This window comes from Schistocerca gregaria, chromosome 4, assembly GCF_023897955.1.
Source record: "Schistocerca gregaria isolate iqSchGreg1 chromosome 4, iqSchGreg1.2, whole genome shotgun sequence".
Taxonomy (NCBI): domain Eukaryota; kingdom Metazoa; phylum Arthropoda; class Insecta; order Orthoptera; family Acrididae; genus Schistocerca; species Schistocerca gregaria.
In genome coordinates, this window is record NC_064923.1 from 652,268,106 (window position 1) to 652,294,688 (window position 26,583).

The 26,583-nt window shown below is 42.3% G+C and overlaps 1 protein-coding gene and 1 non-coding gene across 2 annotated transcripts in view; one reads left to right on the forward strand and one right to left on the reverse strand.

Moving 5' to 3' along the window:
- Positions 1–26,583, reverse strand: part of LOC126267391 (papilin) — a 1,111,154-nt gene that overhangs the window by 534,817 nt on the left and 549,754 nt on the right. The gene's annotated exons all lie outside the window — the stretch shown is intronic.
- Positions 21,640–21,712, forward strand: Trnav-uac (transfer RNA valine (anticodon UAC)). The gene has a single exon. It is a non-coding gene; the product is annotated as a tRNA-Val (tRNA).

Consider the following 26,583-nt stretch of genomic DNA (forward strand, 5'->3'; position numbering starts at 1 on the left):
GCGAATAAGGCGCGAATGGCGTCCTCTCGTATGCATGCTGTATTCAACTGGTTGCAAAAGTCGACTACGGTGGTTGGCATTGTGTCACAGCGTTGCACACGTCATTTCACCAAATACCACACATTTCCAATTGGCAACAATTCTGGTGATCTCGCCGTCCAGGGCAAAAGGCTGACAGCCTGTGACACAAAGAATGCCCGTATTCGTGCAGCAACATGTGGTCGTCCATTGTGTTGCTGAAAAATGGCTTCTGAAGTGGTGTGCAGAAAGGGTATGGCTACCGGTGTAAATTTTTGATTGTCCTAGGTCATACTGGTCACAATAACCTGGACACGCACCAACCGTTATTTGTGGTTGTACCCAATAGCACCCCACACCATAAGATCTTGAGATGGTGCTGTATGTCTTGTGCGAATGCAGTACCTGCGATGTACCTCCCCCTGCCTGCGGCGAACCAAAATGCGACCATTATTTTCAAACAAACAGAACCTGTATTCGTCAGAAAACACTATCTGATGCCATTCCTGTCCCCAGTGACGTCGTTTTCCGTACACCATTGTCGTCTAGCCATGTTTCTGCACATTCGTCAAAGGTAGGCGGAGAAATAAACGACGCGCACTAACACATGCCACAGTAGACGGCGACGGACTGTCAGCCCTGACAGTGCACAGTGTGTTGCACTATTCCGCTATTGCATTAGAGCCAAGGAGGACGCAGATCTGTCCTAATACCTTTCGGATGAGGCGTCGACTTCTCGGGCGGTGGAAGTGGGGGGGGGGGGGGGGGGGGGGGCGTGGTCTGAGTGGTGTGACCTGACCCACCTTGTCGTGTTCTACGGCCTTCCGTGAACCATTCGGCACGTACCCACTGCACTGCAGATACAATTCGCCTCACACGAGCAGCAGTTTCCGTGATGGACGCATCATATTCTCTCATGCCAATAATGCGCCCTCTTTCAGACTCACTGATTTGACGGTACGGTTCGCGTGTATGTCTGCAAGGCATCCTGCGCGTCAGCTCAAGTCAGACTGACCAACAGTCTTCGGTTCGTAGCGGTGACGAGAGCCGCAGGCACATTTCCCCGTACGTAGTGTTGGGCCGCGATATCCATGTTGACCTTGGACCTATGAACCGACCGGGATCAAATGCTAATCATTTCTAATGTACATATCCTGTGAATATGAACGTCCTGTCTCTAGTAATTGAAGTTGCTTTGTTTTTTATGAACAAGAGTGTAGTTGTGATTTTAATTACGTTTCATTTCAATTGTGTGTGATTATTGTTGAAAGAGATTGTGAGTATTAGTGGTACACATTTAACAAGGATATCTTTCGTGATAAATAAAAACGATCTTAGCATTGCTAAAACATTTTTGAACACTCAGTGCCAATAGCCAAGCAGCCTATTAATCTTTTGTAGCTGTCACTGTTGCAGTCAAGGTAAGTGCTGTCAACGGGCCAACGATACATTCTGCGCAAGGGTGACAACTTTAGAAGATGCAAAGTAAGTGGAAAGAACGAAGCTGCAAAGCCCTCGTGGAATCAGAGCCAAATTCATCTCTTTTTCAGCAGTAACCACGAGTGGAGATATTGCAAACTACATCCTCATATGAAGGGCTTATTTCAATAGTGGTACAAGTCCATTACCTCCACTTTTCTGTCTATAATGCTTCTGACATTAATGGTCCAAACAAACAGAAAGGAAGGTTCATCTCTAGCAAGAAACCATATGCATGAATATTTCTGATATCTCAACTGCAGATTTTTCAGCGCTCATTTAACTTTAGGACTTTGTATCTCAGAATGAACAAAAGTGGACTTGTACCACTATTGAAGTAAGCCCTTCAAATGTACTCTTCAAGCCAATGTACTGTACAGTGAATGGCGAAGGGCACTTCGTACCAATATCAACTATTTATTTTTCTATTGCATTCACGTGTAGAACGACCTAATTTATCGTGTTTTATTCTCATGATCACTAACCGAGATTTATTACGCTGACATCATAATGAACGCACAGTCTTCTTCGAATACTGATTCTCTAAATTTATCCAATATGGTTTCGCAAGATCTGCATCGTCTTTCGTCCAAGGATTGGCATTTCTAGACCTCGGATATAAACAATGGTAAGGGACGAAAGATGGTTGCTCTGAGAAGCTGTGCTCTAAAATTTCAATAAAATCTCATGAATAAGATACGTTAAGTCTATCCACAGTGATTTATTTATTCCCATTAGTCATTATTTCAAATATTACTTATCTGTAAATGCGAAAATTCTATCCGACATTCTGTTCTTAGAGATCTATCAATGGATACTTAACATTGTTTGCTTGCAACCCGAGTGCACTTAACATGGCTTAACAATGACGTAGCGCTGTTCAATTGCTAGGAGAGTTAACGAAACATTACTGTGAAACCTCTCATAATTTAAGAAAACCTGAAAATTCAGAATTTTTCAAATTATGATTCCAAGATTTGCATTACCGACTTTTGCACCGACAAAGTATAACAAACACAAAAATTAATCTGAATCAGTACAATATACAATTTCATGTTATTGTCGCCTCATTACAGCTTGTAGACAAGTAAACTGAGAATCCTTAACATTCTTGCCATTATATCGTCATGTAAACTGATGTCAGCTATGTTGAAGGACACAACTTACCATTGTTTACTTGCCTAAGTAATTATTCATATTTATCCGATTAGCAACAATCTTTAAAGCGCATTTGCGTTCAGGAACATATTCAGGATGTTTATCTGCGTCGTAGTTATCCACATCATCCTCAGACTTCTATATGGACTTCTACAAATCGTCCCTGATTCGCATTTTCCTAACACTAACACCGCACACGTTACTACTACTGGCGCCGGCCGCTGTGGTCCAGCGGTTCCAGGCGCTTCAGTCCGGAACCGCGCTGTGTTCCATTTTCCCGGTGCCGTTCCAACGAACCTTCCGTTGCCTTCTCTAATGCTGACTTTATGTGATCATTCCATTCCATATCGCTTCTAGATGCCTGTACAACATTACGTGTTCAGAATGTTCACTAACAATGTTGCTAGCAGATATTACCGTGTTCTTTCTCTTTGTTATAGGCTTTATCTTACACTTACCCACATAAAGAGACTTGCCATTCATAGCACCAGGTGGAACTTAATCCAAATATTTTTGCAGTCTTTTACTATCGCCAACGACGATACCTTCCTGCATCAAACAGCATCGTCAACGTACTATCGCATAATGCTGCTGGTGCTGTCTGATAAACCGTTTAACTGCATTGAGAAAATTCCTTATGACACACCCGACGTTACATTGTTTCCGTCTAACATCTTCCGTTGAGTAGGATTTATAGTGCGCTATTAATCAAATATTCCTCGGGCCAATTATAAATTTTCGAAGATACTCCATATGATCGTGATTCGCTTAATAACTGACATCTACCTCTTTTCGAGACACTATCCATATGTTCACTTGATCTTCCAAGTCATCTCCGACAACATTACGAGTCATCGGGAAACTAGAGGTTTTATAGATTTCAATTCGGCCCCCTTTTTTTCCGTATTTAGAAACAGGAGAGAAGAAACAGAGTAAAAGTTAAACGCACCTGGACAATTAGGTACCAGGAGACCGAATACCACTTGTCACACTGGGGTGTAGGAAGGGAAAAATTGTTAGAGAAACACTTTTCCATTCGCCTGAGCTACTGAGAGCAAAGTCTAGGGTTTGTTGAGACCAACTGAGCCCTCTAACTTAAGCAGAGTGAAACCCGGAACACCCAGCGAGCAGGAGGAATATGAGCCGGCCGGCCACAGTTTATTCAATACCTCGCAAATCTGATGCTGTAAACACCTGTTTGTCCAGCGTAACCAGGGAGCCAAATAAAGCAAGAGAACAAGTTCCAACGCGGGGTCAGGTTACTCGCTTAGCGGGCCGTCGCAGCTGACCGAAGCGATCCCGTGCGCGTAATTAACAAACCTGAAACAAGTTCTTGCTCTTCCCCTCGCCGACTCTAATTACTCACAGTCTCCCTGGGAATTTTTGTGGGAGCATGCAGTAAACGATAGCAACTTTCCACGGTAATAGTTACTGTGTAAGCGTATAGTTATATCGCTGCGTGCTGTCCACATCGATACCGCGCTCCCTCTGGTAGTGAGAATTTAATTGTTGATCGCAGCACTTAAGTTCAATACTAGTGAGTTTGCGATGTGCTCGTGACCAGATGTAGTAACGGTTTATACGTTCTGGATAATGAAACCGCCTCCAAACGCTACGAGTCACGCTCAATGACATACGACGGGTGTTAAAAAGGTAGTATAACACATTTCTCGTCTAAAAGCAGGTTAGATTCTAATACACCATACTGTGCTCCTCTCTTTTGGCTAAAAAACGCTATTTTTTTAACATGATCTCCGTACAATGCGACGGTCTTACGACGCCATACTGGGAGGGTCTCTATAGCCAGATGATACCACTCTACTGCTCAACGTCGGGACCAAAGTCTTGCTGCATCAGTAACCTTCCCATCATCCACGTACTGCTGCCCGAGGGGTGCATCCTTCATTGGGCATAACAGACGGAATTCGGAAGGTGCGAGATCCGAACCGTAGGAGGGATGAGGAAGAACACTCCAACGAAGTTTTGTGAGTTATTACGAGTTGTCATGGGGAAGGAAAAGTTCGTTGGCTTTTTTCAGGCGTCTAAGAGGCTGAAGTCGTTTCTTCAAATCCAAAATCGCAGCCGGGCGCGGTGGTCTCGCGGTTCTAGGCGCGCAGTCCGGAACCGTGCGACTGCTACGGTCGCAGGTTCGAATCCTGCCTCGGGCATGGATGTTTGTGATGTCCTTAGGTTAGTTAGGTTTAAGTAGTTCTAAGTTCTAGGGGACTAATGACCACACCAGTTGAGTCCCATAGTGCTCAGAGCCATTTTTTTTAACCAAAATCGCAGGAGGCACATCTGTGTGTGACTGGCCGGCACGCGAGAAATCGATCAGGTTTGCGTGACGTTTTTGTGATGATGAAAGATGTCTCGTCCAACGATTCACCGTGCTTTTGTTCGGTCTAAAATTTATCCTGCGCAGCTTGCAGTGGGTGTTTTAGTCCCAAGGAACATGCGCCGGAAGACTAAAAATGAGACCGTGTGCCTACCGGTACATGCCCTGTCAAAATCACCATGCTTGCCATTAAAAATCTTCGTACTCAGTTAGTTCTAATATATATGAAAAGGATACGAAAGCAGACATTGACTTCATAGAACAGAGAAGTTTAATGTCTCTAGTACAAGGCACGGTACACGTTCCTAACGTTTCTAAGTACACGAGCTGACTTTCACTCTTATTTCGGCTTTTCTGACGTAACCTTACTTTGCTAGTGACTTGCTTCTAGTACTGTTGAGTTCTGAATCCCGTCCACGAACACTGCAACAGTTAACAGATTTATCGCACTTGTCACGCCACGCGGACATGTGCCGTCCAGCCATGTGTGACATTCAGCCAGTACTCTCCACTGCCCCTGCCTTACGCACTGCCCGTATCGTTTGGCTCCAAATCAAGCTCCTCGATCACTGGGGGTTTCACTGGCGGCAGTGCTGCTGCGCTAGGCCACTTCGTGTAAGGTACAGGTATCGATTCTGATAGAGTAACTATGAATGCAACTCTACATAGGTAAAATATCGGGAAAGAAATAGTTCTATCCTGGATGTACGCCCGAGAGGTGATAGAATATTTTATCCCCCGGGAAAACTTCCAAGAAACGCAACACAAAATAGCTCAGTTCTTATCGCAGAAAGTCGTTTACCTTGATTTAATTTATTGTTCAATCCCATTGCAGTAAATAAAACCTATTTCTTACATAGTTTCGTTGCTGCAGGGTACCAGGAACCAAGGAAATTCTGCAACGAAAATCAGCCAGCATCGCATGCACACAGTAAGCTACATGTAATTTTAAACTTAAATAGCTGTTTAAGGATGAACTTGTCGGTTCGAAACCAGTGACAGCACTATTTGTTCTTAATAAACAGAATTATTAACAATACCTGACTTTTGTTTTTACTTTACTGAAAGGAAGACATACGCGCTTTAATTCACCCTTTTGATGTCGAGTTTCACGAACAAATTTGGAAGTCTCTGAGCCTGTCGTGTGTAAATGACTGGAGCAGCTTCCGTGGTGGATAGACATCTTTTTGATGCACGTGACATCTGCTTCATGTTCAATCTGCAGAGCCCTATCTTTTAGAGGACGTAGATTGTACGTTATTATATTGGCGGTCTCGCTGTCGCCGAGTTGTTTCACAGTGTCTCTTTTTTTCACGTCTTATATGCTCTCCTTTTGTTCAGCGCTGTGGTTAGATGCAGAGAACAGAAGAAGATAAGTGTTGCTGGAAAGTAAAACGCTACAGACTGCTACGAAGATGCTATTCCGTTTGCACTGTGACTGTGGGGGTACGCGAGACCAAGTGACGCTGTTACATGATAGTTGCCGGTCGTTCTACGATTCACTTGGGGCGGTATCTGCATTCGCTTTGTAGCACAGAGTAGTTACTGCGGCTACATTGCTCATGGCTAAGGAATGTGGTCCTCTAATTATGCCTTGTCGTGAGCTCACCTGCAGTGGTCAAACAGAGCGCAGACAAACGGCACCACACCCGTCCGTTGCAGAGCAACATTTCCATGCCATACATAACCAACGTGACTCAATGAGCGCGCTGCTAATTACAGGCTCTACCTGGCAAAATCTCAGATAAATATTCTGTGAGTCTTCCCAGTGCTGTTTCTCAGAAACGATGACGCAATTAGGTAAGTAAGAAAGATGGAATCTTAGGCGAAAGCGGACACGCAGCGGACACGCAGCGGCCATGCATAAATTAACATTACTACGCTCAAGGAGTAAATCATAACAGCGTATATGAGACGGTGACGCAGTCTTTTTTCTGGTTCTGAAGCGAAGATATGACCCTGAAGCAGCGCGCGCATCCGAAAGTCCCACTGTGAAGTCACATTCGATTTATGTGAATGAAAGCCATGTCAAGTCAACGGTGTATACGAGAACGGTGGCAAAATAAGACCACAGACTTAGTTTGCGTTTTCCAACTTACTTGAGATGAATGGTCGTGGCCGATTCTACAATAGTGCCTAGTTTAGTCTCTTCCCGCCATGTCCGTCACAGTTCTAATAATAATCGTCATTTCGAGTGGATGTTTGATATTATTAAAAGCGAGAGAGCAGAGAAAATATATTTATAAAGGGTGTCCAAACACTCAGGGTGAAAATTATTCAGATAATCGAGGATCCTGGACAGGTTATTTTTAGGTAACTAAATTGTTATTTCAGGCAGTTCTCAACAAGCAGTGGGTGTCAGGAACATGTTTGTGAATTGCTTGTTTATAAATATTGGTGGTAGTGCATTGAAAAACAATAGCTTATCCTCTGTGATGTTCCCGCGTTGGATTTTTTCGTATTAAGTTATAATAAACCGCTGACGTATGAAACACCAGTAGAAACTTAGCAGAAATTGTAAAATTTTACCTTCTCATCAGACAAGATTTATTTGTCGAGAAAGCAGTACGTACATATATTAACAATTAGTTTCGGCAACTTAAATTACCATCTTCAGATCTCAAAATGCGGTCAATTTTTTTAAAATCTTTAAACAGTCTATTAATCGATATTCATTACAACGAATTTTTTTCTAATATGAGTATGACATTCCATTTACATACATAATCCATTGTGCCATTTAATAAAGCACACTGTCATCTAGTAATAAAAATATTTGGGAGTAACTGCAATATAAGGAAAAAAGTTCAGGAAAATCCAGCGTAACGATTATTTGTGAGTGTTTACCACAAGTATGGTTTTATTATATGATATATGATGATACACTGGAGCATCTTCTTCAACGAAGTACGTTCGAGTTCTGGCTTTTTCTATTTATAATCGTGAAACTGGATTTTCCATAATTGTTTTTACTTTTATTATAGTTACTCCCAAATATATTTATGGCTAGATGACAGAGAACTACAATCAGTGGCACAATTGTTTACGTATGTAGATGGTATGTAATACTCGTATTGGGAAAATAATGTTTTTCCATTAGACTATTTCAATATTTTAAAAAAAAAAAAACTTACCACCTTTTCAGATCTGAAGACGGCAATTTAAACTTTAGAAACTGCTTGCCTATAGACATATTTTTGCGATCTGGGCAAATAAAATTTCTCTAGTAAAAAGATTACATTTTTCAAATCCATACATCCCGCTGCTGCTGGCAATGTCAGGTAACCTTGATAGGAATTCTTTGCTCTCGTTGTACAACAGATACAAAGTATACTTGAGACAGGGTAGCAAAATATTGTGATGCATGTACAGCGAAGAGCGGCCGTCCCTTTGAATAGCTGCTACATGTTTAAGCTGTTTTTGTAAGGTGACGTAAAAAGCAAAATATTCACTTCCTATGAAAGGAAGTATATGGGCGGGGGAGATAGGGGAGGAAGACGGGGCCTCGGCTAAGACATGTGTACGCAGTATCGTTCCTTCTAGAAATACTAGTCCCTCAAGATATGCAGGAGAACTCCTTTGAAGTCTGGCAGATAGGAGCTGAGGTACTGGAGGAAGTAAAGCTGTGAGGGAGGGTCGTCAGTCGTGCTTGTATAGCTCAGTCGAAACTGTATTTGCTCGCTATAGGCAAACGTCCCAGTTCGCCTCCCGGTCTGGCACACAATTGCAATCTGTTAGGAAGTTTCGCATCAATGCACACTCAACTCCAGATTGAAAATTCGTTTTGGAATATTAATTTAATGGAAGGGGTGGAGAAATTGAAGCAGAATTTCTTACAACAAGCATACTAACACTATCACTTTATAATATGTATCTACTACGTAACTAACTCCGTTCGAACAGAGCTTGAAGGCAAAACAGTGCCGACCCACCGCCACTTCATCCTAAGATTTTTCATTAGTCTTCTGACTGGTTTGATGCGGTCCGCCATGAATTCCTCTCCTGCGCCAAACTCTTCATCTCAGTGTAGCGCTTGCCTACGTCCTCAATTATTTGCTGAATGTATTCCAATCTCTGTCTTCCTCTACAGTTTTTACCCTCTGCAGCTCCCTCTAGTAACATGGGGAAGTTATTCCATGATGTCTTAACAGATGTCCTTATCATCCCGTCCCTCTTCTTTTCAGCTTTTTCCATATATTCCTTTCCTCTCTGATTCTGCGCAGGACCTCCTCATTCCTTACCTTATTAGTCCCTCTAATTTTGAACATTCGTCTGTAGCACCACATATCAAATGCTTCGATTCTTTTCTGTTTCGGTTTTCACGTAGTCCATGTTTCAATACCGCACTGTGCTGGACTCCAAATATACATTCTCAGCAATTTCTTCTCAAATTACGGACTATGTTTAATACTAGTAGAATTTTTGCAGTGTTAGTCTGTTTTTGATGTCCTCCTTGCTCCGTCTGTCATTGGTTTTTTATTGCCAAGGTAGCAGATCATCAATCCTGATGTTAAATTTCTCGCTGTTCTCATTTCTGCTACTTCTCATTACCTTCGTCTTTCATCGATTTACTCTCAATCCATATTCTGTCCTCATTATGACTGTTCGTTCCACTCAGTAAATCCTGTAATTCTTCCTCACTGTCACTGAGGATAGCAATATCATCAGCGAATCTTACCACTGATGTCCTTTCACCTTGAGTTTTAATTCCACTCTTGAAGTTTTCCTTTATTTCCATCACTACTTCTTCGACGTATAGACTGAACAGTTGGGCTAAAACTACACCCTTTTTAATCCGAACACTTCGTTCTTGGTCTTCCACTTGGGTCTTGTACATGTTGTATATTACCCGTCTCTCCCTATGGATTATTGCTATTATTCTCAGAATTTCGATAATCTTGCACCATTTGCCTTTGCCGAGCGCTTTTTCCAGGACAACGAATCCTGTGAACATGTCTTGATTTTTCTTTAGTCTTGCTTCCATTATCAACTGCAACATCAGAACTGCTTCTCTGGTGCCTTTATCTTTCCTAGGGCTAAACTGATCGTCATCTAACATATCCACAAATTTCTTTTCTTCCTTTTGGATGCTATTCTTGTCGGCAACTTGGATGCTTGATCTTTTAAGCGGATTGAGCGATAATTCTCGCATTTGTCACCTCTTGCAGTCTTCGCAATTCTGTGGATGATGTTTTTTTTTTTCTAAAAGTCAAATGGTATTTCGCCAGACTCATACATTCTACATATGAACTTGAATATTCGTTGAGACACTTCCCCTAATCGTGTTAGAAATTCTGATGGAATTTTATCTATCCCTTCTGCCTTATTTGATCTTAAGTCTTCTAAAGCTCTTTTAAATTCTAACATTGGATCTCCTATCTCTTCTATATCGACTCCTGTTTCTTCTTCTATCACATCAGAGAAATCTTCTCCATTATAGTGGCCTTCAATGTACTCTTTCTATCTATCCGCTATCTCGTCTCCATTTAACAGTGGAATTCCACTCCACTCTTAATGTTACCACTCGTGCTTTTAATTTCACCGAAGATAGTTTTGACTTTTCTGTTGGCTGAGGCAGTCCTTCCGACATCATTTCTTTTTCGATTCTCACATTTTGCATGGAGCCATTTTGTCTTAGCTTCTTTGCACTAGCTGGCCACGGTCGCCGAGCGGTTCTAGGCGCTTCAGTTAGGAACCGCGCGACCGCTACGGTCGCAGGTTCGAATCCTGCCTCGGGCGTGGATGTGTGTGATGTCCTTAGGTTAGTTAGCTTTAAGTAGTTCTAAGTTCTAGGGGACTGATGACCTCAGATGTTAAGTCCCATAGTGCTCAGAGCGATTTGAACCATTTTTCTTTGCACCTCAGTGACTTGTATTTCTTTATTCCTGAATTTCGCTGTACATTTTTGTACTTTCTTCTTTCATTGATCAGCTAGAGCATTTCTTGTGTTACCCATGGTTTTTTTGCAGTTATCTTCTTTGTACCTATGTTTTTCTTTCCAGTTTCTGTGATTGTGCATTTTAGAGGTGTCCATTTCCTTTCAACCAAACTGCTTCCTGAGCTACTCTTTATCCCAGTATCTATAGCCTCAGAGTTCAAGGGTATCTCTTCATTTCTTATTATTTCCGTATTCCACTTCTTTGTGCATTGCTTCCTCCTGACTAGTCTCTTCAGCCTACTTCTCACTACTACTAAATTGTGATCTGAGTCTATATATGTTCCTAGGTATGCCTTAAGATCCAGTACCTTATTTCAGAATCCATGCCTGACCAAGATGTAATGTAACAAGAATCTTCCCGCAACTCCCGGCATTTTCCCCCTCTTGTGAATCTGTTCCTCCTGCTCTCGTGATTCTTGAACAGAGTATTCGCTATTAATAGCTGAAAGTTATTGCAGAATTCAATTAGTCTCTCTCCTCCCTGTTTTATAGTGCCAAGCCCATATTCTCCACCACCCCTTTCTTCAGCTCCTTCTATTACAACCGTATTCCAATCCCCCGTGTCTATTAGATTTTCCTCTCCCCTTACGTACTGAATTACCTGTTCAATATCATCTTATACTTTTCTGTCTCTTCATCTTCAGCTTACGACGTCGGCATGTACACCCGAATTATCGTTGTTGGTGTTGGTTTGCTGTCGATTCTGGTGAGAACAACCCTATCACTGAACTGTTCACAATAGCGCACTCTGTGTCCTACCTTCCTGTTCATAACGAGTCGTACTCCCATATCACCATACACTCATCTGACCAGAAATCCTTGTCTTCTTTCCATTTCACTTCATTGTCGCCCACAATATCGAGACTGGGCCTTAGAATTTCCTTTTTCAGCTTTTATACCTTCCTACCACGCCCAAACTTCTCATATTCCACGCCCCGACTCGTAACAAGTTATCCTTGCGTTGCTTATTCAGTTTTTGTCTCTTGGTCACCTTCTACTTGGCAATCCCCACCCGGAGATCCAAATGGGGGACAAGTCCGGAATTTTTTGACAGTGGAGAGATCTTCATGACAGTTTCTCAATTACAGGCCACATGGGCTGTCTATATATATTACGTATTTTTAATGCAGTGGTTCCGTTGCGTTCTGCATCCTCATGCCGTTGATGATTGCTGATACTTCCGCCTGTAGGGGTAGTTTCCCACCCCAAGGGCAAGAGAGTGACCTCAACTGCTGTCTGCACCTCTCCCCTCTTTAGAAAAGTCATTGGCAGAACGAAGGTGACTTCTTATGCCGGAAATCTCCGGCAACCAATCTCACGATTTTTGTACAAAAATTGGAGCAGTGGTGGTGTTCGGACCCGGGACCGATTACTAATCAAAATCACTACCCTTCAGGATATAGGCGCTACTGTAAGAGGATATGGAGAGGCATCTAGTCAGCATACCGCTCTCCCGGCCGTTGCTACTTTTTGTGACCTGAAAAGGTCCCGAGTTCGAGTCTCGGTCGGGCACACAGTTTTAATCTGCCAGGAAGTTTCATATCAGCGCACACTCCGCTGCAGAGTGAAAATCTCATTCTGGAAACATCCCCCAGGCTGTGGCTAAGCCATGTCTCCGCAGTATCCTTTCTTTCAGGAGTGCTAGTTCTGCAAGGTTCGCAGGAGAGCTTCTGTAAAGTTTGGAAGGTAGGAGACGGATACTGGCAGAAGTAAAGCTGTGAGTACCGGACGTGAGTCGTGCTTCGGTAGCTCAGTTGGTGCCGGCACGATAGCTCAGCGTGTTCGGTCAGAGGGTTACGTGCCCTCTGTAATAAAAAAACTGAGCTCATAGATCAACAACGAACTTCAATGGATGTCTTACGACGTCCGCCCCGAGCAGATGCAACGAACAAAAGCGAACAAAATGAGATTAAAAAAAAAGAGTTGGTAGAGCACTTGCCCGCGAAAGGCAAAGGTCCCGAGTTCGAGTCTCGGTCGGGCACACAGTTTTAATCTGCCAGGAAGTTTTCAGCTACTTCTTAGTCAAGTAGCTTCTCAATTGGCCTCACGAGGGCTGAGTGCAAGCCGCTTACCGACAGCGCTTGGCAAACCCCGATTGTCACCCATTTAAGTGTTAGCCAAGCCCGAAAGCGCTGAATTTCCGTAATCTGACGGGAACTGCAGCAAGGCCGTTGGCGTCTACTACATTCAGTGTTCCTGGCTAAGAGAGAAAAGATAGTACAACATTTTTACATCTTAATTTACTGTCAGTCATCTTCCGTTACATGGTAATACCTTTTATATTCATATTGCTATAGATTTAACATGTCTGGCGACACGAGGAAAGACCTTGTGAACTGGAGTTACAACGCTACTGGAAGCTGGCAGTTTTCATCAGTAAGGAAAATAGTAGCGACCTGCAAAATAATCCTGAGATTTAACGACTAATGGTTCTGGAAGCACTTGCTATTACCCAGTATCCATTCCACATTCTGACATTCGTCAGACTGATACTGAATCGATACGTTCGTCTGTAGAGGCGCAGATTGCCAGTTTGGTTTGCGAAGTTGTACCTCTGCTTTCCCCTATCCCTTGTATCGTAGGTCACAACTCCAAACCGGATTCCGTTTAGGACATTTCACGCTCTCCACAATTTCAACCTTAAAAGGTTTGCTACAACCCGTTTACATACCTTTTACTTTTATTACAGTGTTGTCTCTCTCTTTTCTATTTGCGTCTCTGTCCTCCCCTCTCTGATGCTCTCTCTGAAACACACACACACACACACACACACACACACACACACACACACACACACTAGCGCGTGCACAAACAGTGCCGGCTGTCAGCGGTGATGTACTGTACACGGACTAGGGCCCCCGCTGGCTAATGCGACGGTGTGAAATATACTGGCGTACACGCGGATAATACACACAGCCCACACAATGGAAGGAAGCAGTTCCTCGCAGCAACCTACATGAAGAACGGAGTTTCTTGTTCCAAGAGACGGGGTACAAATACATCGCTTCCTTTCCTACGTGTGGTATTGTCCCAATAGAAACAAGGATTTAACGCTATTGTTCACTTTCTGTAACGTCATCAGTCATTTAGGGGCAAGGGATGGTAATGGGAGTCTACGTGCGTGTTTCAGTACACGTGTATAAAACACACTACAGTATCTACGTTGCTTCGAAACTCAGTTCAGTTTTTCACATAACACAGGAGCTTACTCGACAGAAGAAACCAGTGATGGTACCCGATAAATCATTAGGATTTCTTCTATATATTCTGTAAGCGCTTTTCGGTAGATTATATAAACATGCGGTGGTAATGAGTGATTCGTTTCTTGGGTGCGCTCTTTCTTTGTCGTGTATTGGGCTTTCGACGATGTTCAAATAATATAGTAAAACAGTCAAAGGACCTCTAAGGAAGTAATAGTGGTGAAGGGAATGAGATAAAGCTGTAGCGTATTCATGATGTTATTCATTCTGTGCATAGAGCAGGTAGTAAAGAAAATTGAGGAGAAATTAAAGTTTAGAGGGAGAAAACAGAAAAAAATTATCAGGGTTTGACGGTGATTTCGTAATTCCGTCGCACATGGCAAAGTGCTTGGAAGCTCAGTTAACAGAATAGATATTGTCTTGCAGTATATTTAAATCAGACGATGCTAAGAGAATTAATACGCCCACGATAGCCGTGCGTGTTAAAAGCGTTTGGGGGAGGGGGGTGGACGTGCGCCGGTCCCAGATGAAATCCGTCGGCGAATTAACGAGGATCTGTATGCCGGCCAGCCTTGCTGTGCTTTTTAGGCAGTTTCCCACATTCTATGAGATGAATATCTGGCTGGTACCTACCTCGCCTCAGTTCCACGAGTCGCAATCATTTCCAAACTTTCGCTCACTTTCACATGAATAACATCACCGGCGGACACCTGGGGTAGACATTTTCCGTTCCGGGTGGTAACGAAGTAGCGATAGGAAGGGCAGCCCGCTATCCCCTAAAGTTAACGACCAAAATCTGTTAATAACCATGCCAACCCAGCTCCAGTGCGGGACAAAGGCACAAGAGAAAGAAGATGCTGAAGGAAATAAATTACGAAACGAGACAATAAAGGTAGTAGATGAGTGTTGCTATTAAGGTAGCAAAATAACTGCCAATGGACGAAGTAGAGAGAATGTTAAATGTAGAGTGGCAGTAGAAATAGAGAAATGAGAAAAAAAAGAGAAGAATTAAGTAGATGAATGACATTTTATGTGCACCATCCACCCGAAAAGTTACAAGACTAATTTTAATTCTGGCATATAAGCGACGTTAGCGCAGTAACTACGTGGCAGTTTGAACTACAACTGTAAACAACAGATGTGCATTCAGTCATTCAGTTGTGAGCAGGAAGTGTTAACTAGTGAGCGTAAGGCCGTAATGCGTTAACGTTATTCTGTGACACATTGCAATGGAGCAAGTTGTCTAAATCAAGTGTTCAAGACTTTTCCAGAATATTTTGAAGACTGGGAAAAGTGTGTGGTAAGTTTGTCTCACACAATGGGGGGTGGACGCCTTCCATGACTTGACTGAAATGTAAATCGCGGACAGTACTTTTCCATAAAAAAATCATCACGGATGACGAGAATTAGTGTCATCAGTACAAAACGATAAAGTGCAATGTGATGCGGGTTTTGAACAACATTCTGAAGGAGGACTTTTCTGATGGTTTCATATAGTTATGTGAACGCTCTGAACGTTGCACTCAAATGGTGGATTGGGGGCGGGGGGAGGGGGGAGGGAGCGAGGGGTCGATGTAGAACACCTGAAGCATTAAAGTCACCATCTTAACTTTTCTCTATTTTTTATTAATCCAATCGAGAAATTTTTTGAGTGACAGGGTGTGGTACACATAAAGAAGCCTGCTTGTTTTATAGTTTATTTTGGTTATGGCTTGCCAGAAATTGGACTACAAGCCTCTCTTCAGCGGTAGTTTAGTTTACTTCGTGTCACACACGAGGAAGTGCTAAAAACCAGATACATTATACAACCTCTGAAGATGGGCATGTAGCCCGATATTGGCACAGCTAAAATAACAATAATCAATACATTTCAACTTCAAAATTTTGTCAATCTGTTTTAAGAAACAAATCCTCAGAACAAAAATCATGGTGATCACCTAACAACAGTACAGGTGAATTCCGAACTGATCACATCGCAAGGAGATTTTTAAACGTTCAAGTACGCAAAAGAGAAAGTATTAGCACAGACCACTACCTAACACGATTGAAACTGCGTGTACAAGCTACTACTAAAATCCAGCCACTGCTGTTAGCAAACATACTAGACAGAAAATTGGGAACAACAAAGTGGTCATAGTTTAATGATTTTTGATAACATATTTTAATACAGCGAAGTAAATTCAGTTATAATGAAAAAAATCAGCGTTGACCACAATAGAGAAGATAATTTATTAGTGGTGACCGGTTTCAGTCTACGCATATCATCTTCCGACCGCCGGCCGTTGTGGCCGAGCGGTTCTAGGCCCTTCAGATCGGAACCGCGCTGCTGTTACCGTCGGAGGTTCGAATCATGACTCGGGAATGGATGTGTGTGACATGCTTCCTTAGTTAGGTTTAAGTAGTTCTAAGTTTAGGGGACTGATGACCTCAGATGTTAAGTCTCATAGTGCTTAGAGCCATTTTTACCATCTTACGACTATAAGGCCATCTCCATGGAGGCGTTGTGTGGAGCCGAACAGTACGCCGGAAGGCATATTCGTCAACTGCAGTTGCTAAGTGTGCTCAGATTCCCTGCGGCTAATAAAGGACGACCACGGATGGCTGAACAAGGGAATCGTAGGTGTGAATGTAGACTATTCCGCTGAAGAGAATCCGTTGAGTTTCCAGCCGGGTGGCAGAGGAAATTCAAATTTAGCTACAAGTTGTCTCGTACGCGACCTTTCTCGACGTCCGCAGGCGTCACCAGAGCCTACAGCAGGATCGATGTCTGCTGTCCCGCGCGGCTAGGCGCCAGATAGCGGCTGCTGCGGGTGCAGCGTGGGGAGGAGGGGCCTATCTGGTATCGCACAGCACACGCGGTGCTAGCCAAACGCGGCAGGCGCTATCTCGGAGCACGTCCGGCGGCCGAGCCGGGCTTCCGACGCCCACTGCCTTGCGTCGCTTCCGGCTCAGCGCGAGAGGCGGCGGCGGCGGCGAAGACGACGGCGCTGGGGCTCACCTCCGTGACAGGTGTGCCGGCGCTCCCTAGCACTGAGCGCGACTTGTCAACGGTGGTCTGCAACGCTCTCAGCTCTGAGGCAAATATAACGATGTTGTGCTGCGTCCGAAGTTGCAGAGGAGATTGGTTCAAATGGCTCTGAGCACTATGGGACTCAACATCTGAGGTCACCAGTCCCCTAGAACTTAGAACTACTTAGCCCTAACTAACCTAAGGACATCATACACATCCATGCCCGAGGCAGGATTCGAACCTGCGACCGTAGCAGTCGCGCGGTTCCGGACTAAAGCGCCTAGAACCGCTCGGCCACAGCGGCCGGCTGCAGAGGAGACACCAGGACATTAATGCAACACTGTAAGTCGAAACTACCGAGCCGGCCGGGGTGACCGAGCGGTTCTAGGCGATACAAACTGGAACTGCGCGACCGCTACGGCCCAAGGTTCGAATCCTGCCTCGGGCATGGATGTGTGTGATGTCCTTAGCTTAGTTAGGGTTAAGTAGTTCTAAGTTCTAGGGGACTGATGACCTCAGCAGTTAAGTCCCATAGTGCTCAGAGCCATTTGAACCATTTGAAACTACCGACTCTGCTAGACAACGAAAACACTCCTGACCAACACACACACACACACACACACACACACACACACACAGATATAAACGATCGTGCAGTTCTCTCTATCTATTTAGACTGCTACAGGCTTGATAAGTGTAATCAATCAGCAGTAGCAACTCACATTAAAGACACAGGCCACCCTTTGAAAATCGAAGACAACCTCGAAATTTTACACAAAATAGGAAAAAGTAAAAGAATGGTTATCATGGAAGAAATGAAAACTTTCATACATAACACAAAGCATGGAGATAACATTCTTAATGAAATAACCGTATTCAAAAACTCAAAATTGTTCAACAGTCTTAAGCCAGTTCTAACTCAATAGATTTAAGAAATGTGAATATAAATAATTGACTAGAACCAAGCATATCGATACAAAGCCTCGATAATTGATACAGACTCACGTACTACAGTCCGCCATCTTGTGTTGTGTGTATAACATCGAAGCAATTTGTGCAGTGGCAATCAGTGACAAAATACAATGTGCAATAGTGTAATGTCAATCAACTGCTCCGCCATTACACCAGTGATGCAAGTAAAGCAGCAAGATGAGGTAATCGTAAGTGATCAACTGTCGTATAAAAAGCCTTTCACACTATTTTCATAACACATAACTGATGCAAATCTATCTGCATCCGATACAGGCTGTGATGTACATAGTCAACAACAAAGAAGAAAACCAGCAGAAGACATCACTGGCTTCCATTACTAAATATACACTGCAGCCCTCCTTCCCCCAAATGCCACACCAGCAATTACAGTAAAAAACAAAGTGTTCTATATTAATCTAGTTTAAGACTGTTTATTTTTAAGTAACATTTCTCTACGTATGTATGTACAAACGCTTGAAGATAAACAGAACATGTTCGAGACGCGTTGCATTATGTTAGATTAAGCATAAAATAAAAAGTGACTGGTTGCAGAAACTTGAAATAAGTAACTATCCCCGACAACGGTTCCTATTCTCAAACCGAATCCCAGGACCTACAGGGCGAATCACTATAACTTGCACCGCAAATATTGCGGAATTGGGAAGTGCTATTGATGTGCGACTTTCACAGAATGGATTGTTAGCTGCTAAAAGGAACTCGAACTGCGGTTACACGATAAATCAGTCTAATCTAAAAGCCGCAAATTCAACTAAATACCTAGATATTACAATTACGAACAACTTAAATTGGAGAGAACACGTAGAAAATGTTGTGAGGAAGGCAAACCAATGGCTGCGTTTTATTGGCAGGACACTTATAAAACGTAACAGACCTACTAAGGAGACTGCCTACACTACGCTTGTCCGCCTCCTTTTAGAATACTGCTGCGCTGTGTGGGATCCTTGCCAGACAGGACTGACGGAGTACATCGATAAAGTTCAAAGAAATGCAGCACATTTTGTATTATCGCGAAATATGGGAGAGAGTGTCATAGAAATGATACAGGATTTGGGCTAGAATCCATCAAAAGAAAGGTGTTTTTGTTGTGACGGAATCTTCTCACGAAATTCCAATCACCAACTTTCTCCTCCGAATGCGAAAATATTTTGTTGACACCAACGTACATAGGGAGAAACGATCACCACGATAAAATAATGGAAATCAGAGCTCGTACGGAAAGATCATTCTTTCCGCTCGCTATACGAGATTGGAATAATAGAGAATTGTGAAAGTGTTTCGATGATCCCTCTTCCAGGCACTTAAATGTATTTGCAGAGTATCCATGTAGATGTAGATTTAGATTGTAGTAATACTTAGATGGTGTATTTTTTATGCGAACATACACTTTTTAAAATGGAACAATGCCTATTGACGTTAAAAAACACTAAAAGTAGGGAAAATTAGAATGACAGTGATATTTGTTGCAGGATTGTTATGCGAGTCGTTTACGAGAGATAGTACTATGAAAAGATTCCCCGCCAACACTTGTTTGTGCCATTCAACCTGCGTAGTTGACAGGTACGATGTTGCTGTGTTTGCTTACAGCGAGCTTGTGTGTTTATTGAGTACATTGTGACTTGCTAGTCAGTTAGTATCTGACAGTCCAAGCAGGAGGTCGTGAGTGGACAATAGAAGTTACCAATGTAGAAAAAGCCGACATGCTCATGGTGTATAGATAGTGTCGTGAGAATGCAGTTCGATCTTGTACGGCGCATGCGGCAAGATACAGTAACCATCTCGCCAATTATTTATCAACCTCTTCAAGCAGTTACGTGAAAGTGGTAGTGTAACATGTAGACATCGTAACAGAAACAAACAAGTAACGACAGAAGATGGGGAAATTAATGTTGTTGCTGCTGTTGCAGTTGATGCGCACGTTAGCTCCCGCTCAAGTGCACGAGGAATTTACATTAGTCAGGCAAGTATCCTACACATTCTCCATCGACAAAGGTTACATCCGTATCACATCTGTCTCCATTGAGAGATCAATGGAGAAGATTATGAGAGCCTTGTTAACTTATGTGCATGGGCATTTAAGACAGGATATTCCAGAGGTATTATGTATCTTGTTTAGTGATGAAGCGACATTTACCAATCATTGGCAGGTAAACAAGCGCTATTGATCTGTTTATAAATTCAAGTGAACAAAAGGACAGAAAGAAGAACAGAAAAAAAGAAGAGGATACGGGGCCAAAATCACTTAGGAATCAGAAGAAGTGGCAAATCAGCCTCTACAAAGTCAACAAGACCAGCGAGAGTCGTGTGCGGAAAACGTACACGTAAAATAGAAATTACCTGTGCTTAGAACGCCTAGCAGATTCCAGTGACTACAGTAAAAAGTACAACAAATGCCTGTGTAGAACACAAGCGAATATAATATGAACAGTATATCCTAAATGTGTTTAGAAGGTTTGGCACGTAGTTAACAAGTCAGACTTCTTATCATGGCCAATGACAAATCGGTATGATACTTTCTTGTTAAAATAAATCATGTATTAATTATCACGTCAAATGATAATTTTATAACTTGCAAAAATATAGGGATTAACGTGCAATGAAATTAATTCCTTGCTTAAGTCAGACATGAAAATATTTCATGTAGAGTCAAAATGAACCCTTTTCCCCACTTTAGGAATGTCAGAAAACCTGCCATTCTAGTGTTAAAGGACCAGTCACGAAGATCCACACTGTTTACAGCATCCATACGAATAAAAATAATACCAACTGAAAGGCAGGGACATTAGAAAGTCGGCGCCGTATTTGCTGTTGTTACGGAGGTAAATGAAGTGATTTACTGGCGGCGGACATGCGTTCTTCAACAGGCGACTGTTCCTTTGCCCGCCTTTATTTCGACATATTTCATTACAATCAAATAAAAACGCAATCTTCACCTGCGTCACACAATCTGTGGCAGCGCGGTGTCTGCTAAACGAACACTGAACAAGTATGGCTACAGGGCACGTGTCGAAGCTAACCCAACGATATTACAGCTATTCTCTGCAACTGACCTATTTAATACTTAGGCTATCATTTAGCTGCGCAACATTCGTACTCAAGAGACTACTGAATACAAGAAAACGTGGAAATTAGTGGAGAAAATGTGGTAAAGAAGAGAAACGAACAGCAGAACAAATTTAGTGGTTGGTCATCCGTTGCACGTGTTGTTGCTGTCTTGTTTGTGACGGTGAATAAAATGGTAACATCACCAGTTGCACGCACGCACTAAAATGGTAAAATAATGTGAAAGTGTTGATTACTGATGAGCAACGAATGTTAATCCATTTCATTTAAGCTGCTTTTACTGTCTAAAGTAGTCTTTAAGTACATATTTTCAATTCGTTTCGCATATAACGCTCAAAACTCAACATCCAACACAAAATATCACACACTAAATAACCATAACCAATTGTACCATTCAACTGTATATACATATAATGGATACATATCGTGAAGAGTCGAGCAGCAGTGTGGTTTCGTGGTGTAGCGGTTATCACGTCTGCTTTACACGCAGAAGGTCCCCGGTTCGATCCCGGGCGGAACCATAAAATTTTAGTATGTACTAGATTACGTGCAGTAGCTTAGCAAACCTGAGTGCAACGAAACGGTAGTAGTAAAGCCATAACGAATCATTTTATTTTCATCAATTCGATAAGGAATACCAACCAAAAATTTTGCAGATGTACGTCACGCTTAAATTTAATTATACACCTAGTCGAAGGAAAAAAGTAAGTAATAAAGTAAGTTTAGGCGTTTTGACTTCCTGCAGACAACAAAGCAGAAGTTCTTTCTTAAAAAACCTGTTGCTGCATTCGACTACTATGATACAGTGAATTTCCGAAAACCGTGAACTTGGATGATCGGACACAAATTTGAACACCCTGCTCTATATTGTATCTTGATGTTCTTGGTCTTTTCACCACATCACTACACAAGTAACCAACACTGTCTCGAATCATGCTTCTTTTATTTGATACCTATGTAGGTACAACTCAAAATTTTCAACCCTTCATTGTTAATTGCCAGTAACATCTATTTCACACTGCTGTATCTCCACACTTATGAGTCAAGGTTATCGGTGGTTTGCCGAGCCATGTAAAGCATCGATTGAGGCACTGAATTCGTATTCGAGAGTCGGTGGTTTCATTTAAATGGATCTCCGACATTCTTGATAAACTAGTTCCATGGCTTCCCTACATGACCTGAAAAAAAGACCAGACTGGTTTTTTAAACAGGCCACCAACGTTTCTATCATTGATCAGTGTCTAATAATTTATCGGAATAATGTTGCCATTGCTTCACAACGGTTTTGCGAATAACTTTAACAGAATAAATAAAAGTAATTGTAATTCTTGTTTCATTTAGTAGTCATTGGATTCCTATTTTTTTTAGTTTGGATGGTGATTAAATAACGTATGCTAGATACTGGACACATTTTCATGCATATCTTCCTTCGTCTATCACATCAGCTTGCACCTAGTAAAACATTACGGTGTTCAGACCAACCTTCAGTCTGAGAATGAGTTTACTTACTTCACTGGAAAAGTTAGCCACTCAAGTAAAAGGGAAGAGAAGAAGCAAGATTTGGGCATAGAGCCAAGTATACGACAAACGGATTTACAGAAAGAGCGGAATACCTAAATGTGAATGATAGGACGAATGTGAATCTACCACAAAGACCACTGAGTGGCTTCTCTCGTACAGCGAGGAAGCAATTTTAAGATATAACAAAAAGAGGAACTTCCACATCCTAGCTATATGAGAGCTGTGTAAGGACTTTTTCGCTGAAGATACCTAGTTAATCAGTCATTCTTTGCAGCAATAATACTGCTCTACCTAATTTTTGGTCAAATGTTTGAGCGGGGCGAAAACTAGAGTCGCACAATTGATATTTGTCCAACTTCCATGGCTAAATAAAGAGTGGGAAATGGTCAAAAATGGTCTCAGATTGAGAAGTATGAGATTAGTTCTGAGAAAAAAGGGTTTAATTGCTTGCAGGGAATCGCGGTAGTTACGGAAAACTCAATCACGGATTTGAGCGAAAACTGAAATAGTTCGCGAACCTGTTAGCTATGTAAATAAAGTGTCAGGAAATATCAAATCACAGCATAATTTGAAACTTCTCTGCTTTCTCTTCATTTGTGTACTCAATAATAATGGAAAACCGATAGACGTTTAAATATATCGTATTTCGTGCTTTCTGAACATGCAAAAAATTTGAAAAAAAAATAAACGGTCAAGTTTTTGTGTGAAATGACTTGTCTTAAAGTGAGAAATAAACTAGATCAGAGAAACACTTGACGCGTCTTTGAATTATGCTCGAAATCCTGTACAGCAAAGGTGCCGACTGAGAATTTAAAGTTCAATGATTAACTTGGAATTTGAAAGAGTATTAGAGGATATCTGCGCGGTGGAATTTCACTCTGTGGTTTCCTTACGTCGCTAACGTATGGATATCTTAGCTGCTGTACATGATTTAGAGTATCATTAAAAGGTGTGTCAACTGTCTCTCGTCTGTTCCATTGTCTTACTTTTACAGAAATCTTATTTTTTTAAGATTTTTTTTTGTTGCTAAGTTGGTGTTGTTAGGCTGTCATAAAACATTTCCACAGGTAGTTTTTTGTGTGTGTTAACGCCAGGCGATGCACTTGGCACAAGCGTTTTAAGCTCAGATACTTTTAATAACACACGACTGAGTACGTTCTCAACAGTCTTTCATATTACTTAACAGAGTCTAAATCAGGGCTACCTCTGGTAAACTCTTACGAACGTTTACTTCGTAGTTAAGTTGTGGGACTTGCTGTAATTTAAGAATTTATAGTTGCGAATATTCGATACTAGAGCTGTGGAAACAATGCTGTACAACAGATCGGTTGTAGAAATCCTGTAGAAAAGTGCGTTAAGTGCTAGGTGAGGGATTGAACTGAGATAAATGTATACCATGACATTTTCAGAAGCAAATCAAACAAAATACTACATTCCAATAACGACTTGTTTACTGCAATGTTTACTTAAACATTCCTGATCGTTTTACGTTGTACATTCCACAAGACACAAAACGAGATACGTCGGCACAGTAACTGATGACATCTACCTATATGAACATCCTGAAGACTTTACGCTCACTCGCTTTTTGAACCCGAGAAGGGTGACAATCATATAATAACTGCTTTAAATTAGTCACAAGTGAAATCCGAATGTTGAGCAGTGACGTGCGGTAGTATTTATGCCTAATATGAATATAATTATATATATGAATCACTTACAGCAGCTGACAGCAAAGCACACGCCAAATGATCGGAAGTAGGTAACTCACCTGCAACAAAGAAAACATTGTCTTACTGTCAGTAGTGGATAATGGCCCATACCCTACAGTTGCTGTCCCGCTGTAAAACAGAAAACAGACTAACGAAATTAACACTGTTAAGCAACTACATCTAAATCTAGCATCAGGATACAACGAACTCATAACTATTCAAAAACAAAGCTCCCAGAGAGAAAGGAAGCAGGAGCTGGGCTAGAACATGGCTGCTAAAAGACAAATGTATGTCGCTGTTGCACAATGCTTAACATATGAATAGCATTGAACACAATATAATTTTTTTTAAAGTGGAAAATAGTTTGTAGTTAATTTTAAGCACTGGAAACATTTCCCAACAATTCTTGTCATGTGGTCTCTTACATGGTATTATGGTCAAAATAAGGCTATAGGGTAAGGTAACGCTTGACCCAAACGGATAGCCGCACGCATATAGCACCTCTCTTCCGAAATTCTGGGAGGCGCGTTGATTAACGACGAGGGCTAGTCTGCCTAAATGTGGTTTTTAGGCGGTTTCCCATATCTGACTCGGTGATTAAAGGGCTTGTACCCACGTCCCGCCTTAGTCACACGATTCCCAAACATTTCTACAGCGTTCTCACGCTTACTCATTGGGTAACACTAAATGCAGACAGATGGGGTACAGAAATTGCGGTGGGAAGGACATGCGGATCCCTTCTGTCACTAACATTGGCAAATCCAGATTAACATGCCGACCATGTGAAGGTAGAGGATAAAGGACAGGAAAAAGAAAAAGGGAGAGGTAATGATAGAATCATCAATATTTGAGGTGTGACTGAAATAACCTACAGGAAGGCATAGTTCAAGTTTAGTCTTCACAGTAAAGTTCTTTCTGCGTGTAATGAAACAGATTTTTTAATGTTCGTTTAACAAAGCAGTACGACTGAATTACATTGGTTTTCAAGCATGATTGCTTGGAATTCCAGTGATACGTGTCTAAACGTAGTCGTGTTATGACCTCTCACACTTTTCGGTCTAGCGGTACTGTTTTTGCTAGGATATTTGACCTCTTTCCCTATACCAGTACATGCATTGCGAAATACAACTTGGCTGGTGCATTTGTCGTGTTCACTCAGGTGCAACCACAGCACGACATAATGTATATCAGTCACTCATCTTTTGACAGTACATAGTCTGCGACCAACCACTGTCCACACTGCAGCAGATCGTAACTGAATGTGTCAACCACGTAAGTGGTACGGCTAGCTCCGAATAACGTACCACAAACTCGAATATACGCTCGCGTATATTCAGAAAAATCCTTCGTACACCGAGTTATGTAAAGTGTCTATTTTGTCGTGCAGGGTCGTCTCCATTTGCGAACTGCTTCAAGTACCGTACCGAGCGAGGTGGCGCAGTGGTTAGACACTGGACTCGCAATCGGGAGGACGACGGTTCAATCACGCGCCCGGCCATCCTGATTTAGGTTTTCCGTGATTTCCCTAAATCACTCCAGGCAAATGCCGGGATGGTTCCTCTGAAAGGCACGGCCGACTTCCTTCCCTAATCCGACGAGACCGATGACCACGCTGTCTGGTCTCCTTCCCCAAAACCAACCAACCAACCAAGTACCGTATCCATATGGAGAGCAACGTGCAAGTCAATGAAGCGACTATAGCGGCTGGCATGAAATATGCATCTGAGTACCATATTTTGTAAAACTTGTAGACGGCGAATCTGTGTTGGCTAGCAAGACCCCAGACAGAGCTGCCAAATGCTACCGTAACAAATATCTGGATAATAATTCGTGCTCGCATGTACTTTAACACTGAGAAGTGAGAATAAACGACACGCTGCATTCGTTAGCGTATGTAGCACACGTCCACAAAAACGCATTCGTTCAGTTTTTCACTATATTCAAACTACACTGCAATAAAACGGTAGTGGAAACGTTACTATTTTCTGCACAACGCTATTTACTTTGCGGTACGGCACTGTCCAGTTGCTCACGTGGTTCCCGACACACAGTACACACACTGAATGCTTCGTGTCCGTGCTGGCGACAGTAACCAGCTCCTCCAGCAATGCCTCATATCAAGTTACAAACGCCGGCGCGCTACTTAAATGTTCAAGAAC